We start from the raw sequence: 5,843 nt of genomic DNA, 5'->3' as shown, positions 1-5,843 counted from the left end.
TCATATTTTTCTCTCTTTTTTTGATTGACTTCTTTGGCCTCCTTTTTTCCGATTTCCTCACATGGGACAATGTTCTAATAATGATGATCATTACACTTTTATTTACTTACAACTCAAGAATTACAACTTGATACTTAGAACAAAACATGACTCTATATGAATGCCTCCGGCAGTGTACCAGGATGTGCAATGACCTAAGAGTGACATGTATGGAAAATGATGAATGGTGGCTTTGCCACAAATACGATGTCAACTACATGATCATGCAAAGCAATATGACAATGATGAAGTGTGTCATAAAAAACGGAACGGTGGAAGTTGTATGGAAATATATCTCGGAATGGCTATGGAATTGCCATAATAGGTAGGTATGGTGGTTATTTTGAGGAAGGGTAATGGTGGGTGTAATGCACCGGCGAAAGTTGCGCGGTACTAGAGAGACTAGCAATGGTGGAAGGGTGAGAGTGCGTATAATCCATGGACTCAACATTAGTTATAAAGAACTCACATACTTATTGCAAAAATCTATTAGTCATTGAAACAAAGTACTACGTGCATGCTCCTAGGGGGATAGATTGGTAGGAAAATACCATCGCTCGTCCACGACTGCCACTGATCATAACGAAGACAATCAATAAATAAATCATGCTCCAACTTCGTTACATAACGGTTCACCATACGTGCATGCTACGGGAATCACAAACTTTAACTCAAATATTTCTACAATCCACAATTACTCACTAGCATGACTCTAACATCACCATCCTCATATCTGAAAACATTCACAAGGAATCAAACTTCTCATAGTATTCAATGCACTTTATATGAAAGTTTTTATTATATCCCATCATGTTAGGACTAAATTCATAACCAAAGCAAATTAACATGTTGTTTAAAGACTCTCAAAATAATATAAGTGAAGCATGAGAGTTCATCAATTTCTTCAAAATAAAACTACCGCCGTGCTCTAAAAAGATATAAGTAAAGCACTAGAGCAAACGACAAACTACTCCAAAAGATATAAATGAAGATCAATGAGTAGTCGAATAATTGTACAACTATGTGAAGACTCTAACATTTAAGAATTTCAGATCTTGGGATATTACTCAAACAGCAATCAAAACAAAATAAAATTAAATGACGCTGCAAGCAAAACAAATATCATGTGGTGAATAAAAATATAGCTCCAAGTAAGGTTACCGAGGAACGAGACGAAAGAGGGGATGCCATCCGGGGCATCCCCAAGCTTAGATGCTTGGTTGTCCTTGAATATCACCTTGGGGTGCCTTGGGCATCCCCAAGCTTAGGCTCTTGCCACTCCTTATTCCGTAGTCCATCTAAACTTCACCCAGAACTTGAAAACTTCACAACACAAAACTCAAGAGAAAATCTTATGAGACCCGTTAGTATAAGAAAGCAAATCACCACTTAGGTACTGTTGTGAACTCATTCTAAATTAACATTGGTGTTATATCTACTATATTCCAACTTCTCCATGGTTCATACCCTCTGATACTACTCATAGATTCATCAAAATAAGCAAACAACACATAGAAAACATAATCTGTCAAAAACATAACAGGCTGTAGTAATCTGGAAACTTTCCACACTTCTCTAAGTCCAAAAATTCTAAAAAATTAGGACAACGAAGGAAATTTGTATATAAATCTTGTGTAAAAAATTCAGAATTTTACACGCTTCAGTGAATTTTCAAAATTCTGCAACTGGACGCAAACGTTTCTGTTTTTCAGCAAGATCAAATCAACTATCATCCACACTATCCTAAAGGTCTTACTTGGCACTTTATTGAAACAAAATCTATAAAACATGGTTTTTACAGTAGCATAATCATGTGAACACACAAAAAACAGTAGGGGTAAATATTGGGTTGTCTCCCAACAAGCGCTTTTCTTTAATACCTTTCTAGCTAGGCATGATGATGTCAATGATGCTCACATAAGAGATAAGATTCGAAACATAACGGGAGCATCATGAAGCATATGACTAGCACATTTAAGTCTAACCCACTTCCTATGCATAGGGATTTTGTGAGCAAACAATTTATGGAAACAAGAATCAACTAGCATAGGAAGGCAAAACAAGTATAACTCCAAGATTTTCAACACATAGAGAGGAAACTTGATATTATTGCAATATGTAAAAGCATATGTTCCTCTCTTATAATAATTTCAGTAGGATCATGAATGAATTCAACAATATAACTATCACATAAATCATTCTTTTCATGATCCGCAAGCATAGAAATTTTACTACTCTCCATATAAGCAAAATTCTTCTCATTCGGAATAGTGGGAGCAAACTCAACAAAATAACTATCATGTGAGGCATAATCCAGTTGAAAATTAAAATCATGATGACAAGTTTTATGGTTATCATTATTCTTTATAGAATATATGTCATCACAATAATCATCATAGGTAGCAACTTTGTTCTCATAATCAATTGGAACCTCTTCCGAAATAGTGGATTCATCACTAAATAAAGTCATGACCTCTCCAAATCCACTTTCATCAATATTGTGAAAAGATTCAATAGCCTCCAAAATAGTGGGATCAATATTACCTAGAGTTGTCATTATAATCATCATAAATAGGAGGCATGCTATCATCATAATAATTTTTCTCATCAAAGCTTGGGGGACAAAAAATATAATCTTCATCAAACATAGCATCCCCAAGCTTGTGGCTTTGCATATCATTAGTATCATGCATATTCAAGGAATTCATACTAACAACATTGCAATCATGCTCATCAGACAAATATTTAGAGCCAAACATTTTATTGACTTCTTCTGCTAACACTAGAGCACAATTTTCCTTTCCATCAATTTCACGAAAGACATTAAAATGATGAAGCATATGAGGCAACCTCAATTCCATTTTTTGTAGTTTTCTTTTATAGACTAAAGTAGTGATAAAACAAGAAACTAAAAGATTCGATTGCAAGATCTAAAGATATACCTTCAAGCGCTAACCTCCCCGGCAACGGCGCCAGAAAAGAGCTTCGTTGATGGGATGCGAGTGCCGCTTACCTAGCCTCCCCGACAACGGCGCCAGAAAAGAGCTTGATATCTACTACGAAACCTTCTTCTTGTAGACTCGTGTTGGGACTCCAAGCGCAGAGTTTTGTAGGACAGTAGCAAATTTCCCTCAAGTGGATGACCTAAGGTTTATTAATCTGTGGGAGGCGCAGGATGAATATGGTCTCTCTCAAACAACCCTGCAACCAAATAACAAAGAGTCTCTTGTGTCCCCAACACGCATAATACAATGGTAAATTGTATAGGTGCACTAGTTCGGAGAAGAGATGGTGATACAAGTGTAAGATGGATGGTAGATATAGGTTTTTGTAATCTGAAAATATAAAAACAGCAAGGTAACTAGTAGGAAAAGTGAGCAAAAACGATATTGCAATGCTTGGAAACAAGGTCTAGGGTTCATACTTTCAATAGTGCAAGTTCTCTCAACAATAATAACATAATTAGATCATATGGCAATCCCTCAACGTGCAACAAAGAATCACTCCAAAGTTTCTATCAGAGAACGTAGGACGAAAAAGTGCATCAACCCCTATGCATAGATTACCCCAATGTCACCTCAGGAATCCGTGATTTGAGTGGTAAAACATACATCAAGTGAATCAATAGAACATCCCATTGTCACCACAGATATCCCATCGCAAGACATACGTTAAGTGTTCCAATAGCCAAATCATCATTAAGTTCAGAAATTCTATCAACTAAAACATTGGTAGGAACCCTTTTTCTAAGATTTTCATTGAAAGCAACATAGTCTAGAGATTGAAAACGCATTATTTCTTCTTGATCAAAGAGGATGGCCTCTATGGGAGGACGACAAGCGTCCACCCTATAATGCGCAAAGATTTCTTTGGCTTCTTTTATTATGAATCTAAACTCATGAGCCAAAAAGATAGTAGCGGCACGCTTAACAGAAGAATGTTCAATATTAGAAAATTCTAGGAAAATCCTTTGTATGCAAGGGTGCATGTGCATGAATTGTCTTTCAAGTTCAACTGCAAGCATGGCAATAGCGTCCGCAAGACTACTAGTTCTATGAAGGATGGAACTACCCATAGAAGGTAAAGCACCGGCACAAGTAAAGAAATCTTGAATAACTCCTTTTTCCAATAATATTACCACTACCAACACGGAATTTTTTTGTATGTAAGATGGGTGGTTCTTTAGCAGGAGCATCAGAATTTTTCATGATATTATTATTGTCCATATCAACAATAATTTCCCCAACTTCAGACATAGAGGCGGAAGGTAAGGGACTAGCCATAACGACAAGCAAACGAACTAACGCACAAGCAAACAAAAAGCAAGCGGGCAAAAAGAGGCAAATAGAGAAAGAGAGGGAGGATAGAGAGAGAGAGGGAGAATAAAATGGCAAGGGTGAAGTGGGGGAGAGGAAATAGAGAGGCAAATGGCAAATAATGTAATGCGGGAGATAAGGGTATGTGATGGGTACTTGGTATATTAACTTTTGCGTAGACCTCCCCGGCAACGGCGCCAGAAATCCTTCTGCTACCTCTTGAGCACTGCGTTGGTTTTCTCCGAAGAGGAAGAGATGATGCAGCAAAGTAGCGTAAGTATTTCCCTCAGTTTTTGAGAACCAAGGTATCAATCCAGTAGGAGGCTACGCGCGAGTCCCTCGTACCTGCACAAAACAAATAAATCCTCGCAACCAACGCGATAAGGGGTTGTCAATCTCTACACGGCCACTTACGAGAGTGAGATCTGATAGATATGATAAGATAATATTTTTGGTATTTTTGTGATAAAGTTGCAAAGTAAAATAAAAGCAAATTAAAAGCAAAGGAAATAACTAAGTATTGGGAGATTAATATGATGAAGATAGACCCGGGGGCCATAGGTTTCACTAGTGGCTTCTCTCGAGAGCATAAGTATTCTATGGTGGGTGAACAAATTACTGTTGAGCAATTGACAGAATTGAGCATATTTATGAGAATATCTAGGTATCATCATGTATATAGGCATCACGTCCGAGACAAGTAGACCGACTCCTGCCTGCATCTACTACTATTGCTCCACTCATCGACCACTATCCAGCATGCATCTAGAGTATTAAGTTAATGAAAACAGAGTAACGCCTTAAGCAACATGACATCATGTAGAGGGATAAACTCATGCAATATGATGAAAACCCCATCTTGTTATCCTCGATGGCAACAATATAATACGTGCCTTACTGCCCCTACTGTCACTGGGAAAGGACATCGCAAGATTGAACCCAAAGCTAAGCACTTCTCTCATTGCAAGAAAGATCAATCTAGTAGGCCAAACCAAACTGATAATTCGAAGAGACTTGCAAAGATAACCAATCATACATAAAAGAATTCAAAGAAGATTCAAATATTATTCATAGATAGACTTGATCATAAACCCACAATTCATCGGTCTCAACAAACACACCGCAAAAAGAAGATTACATCGAATAGTTCTCCACAAGAGAGGGGGAGAACATTGTATTGAGATCCAAAAAGAGAGAAGAAGCCATCTAGCTACTAACTATGGACCCGAAGGTCTGAGGTAAACTACTCACACTTCATCGGAGAGGCTATGGTGTTGATGTAGAAGCCCTCCGTGATCGATGCCCCGTCCGGCGGAGCTCCAGAATAGGCCCCAAGATGGTATCTCGTGGATACAGAAAGTTGCGGCGATGGAATTAGGTTTTTGGCTCCATATCTGATCGTTTGGGGGTACATAGGTATATATAGGAGGAAGGAGTACGTCGGTGGAGCAACAAGGGGCCCGCGAGGGTGGAGGGCGCACCTGGGGG

The sequence above is a fragment of the Triticum dicoccoides genome, chromosome 7A, assembly GCF_002162155.2.
Source record: "Triticum dicoccoides isolate Atlit2015 ecotype Zavitan chromosome 7A, WEW_v2.0, whole genome shotgun sequence".
Taxonomy (NCBI): Eukaryota; Viridiplantae; Streptophyta; class Magnoliopsida; order Poales; family Poaceae; genus Triticum; species Triticum dicoccoides.
Note: the sequence above shows the minus strand (reverse complement) of the source record.